At 65.6% G+C, this 227-nt stretch overlaps 1 protein-coding gene across 1 annotated transcript in view; it reads left to right on the top strand.

Moving 5' to 3' along the window:
- The window catches only part of ITPKB (inositol-trisphosphate 3-kinase B), a 113,533-nt gene that overhangs the window by 109,207 nt on the left and 4,099 nt on the right, over nucleotides 1–227 (top strand). The window lies entirely within an intron of this gene.

Genomic DNA, 227 nt, shown 5'->3' with positions numbered 1-227 from the left:
AGGCACACCAGCTGTGTGCCCTGTGACAGTCCGACACGCAGGCACACGCAGCTGGGAGCTCTGTGACAGTCCGACACGCAGGCACACGGGCTGGGCACTGAGGCGCCCTCAGGCAGGGCTGCAGGGCAGGGAGGGTAGGGCAGACCCTTTTCTCCAAGGAGACAGGGCCAGTGGAGCTGGGGACACTCCCTCCCTTTCCACTGGGGAGATTCCCCTTGACCTCTGGG

This window comes from Myotis davidii, unplaced genomic scaffold, assembly GCF_000327345.1.
Source record: "Myotis davidii unplaced genomic scaffold, ASM32734v1 scaffold333, whole genome shotgun sequence".
Lineage (NCBI taxonomy): Eukaryota > Metazoa > Chordata > Mammalia > Chiroptera > Vespertilionidae > Myotis > Myotis davidii.
Note: the sequence above shows the minus strand (reverse complement) of the source record. Positions and strands in the feature narration are given on the sequence as shown.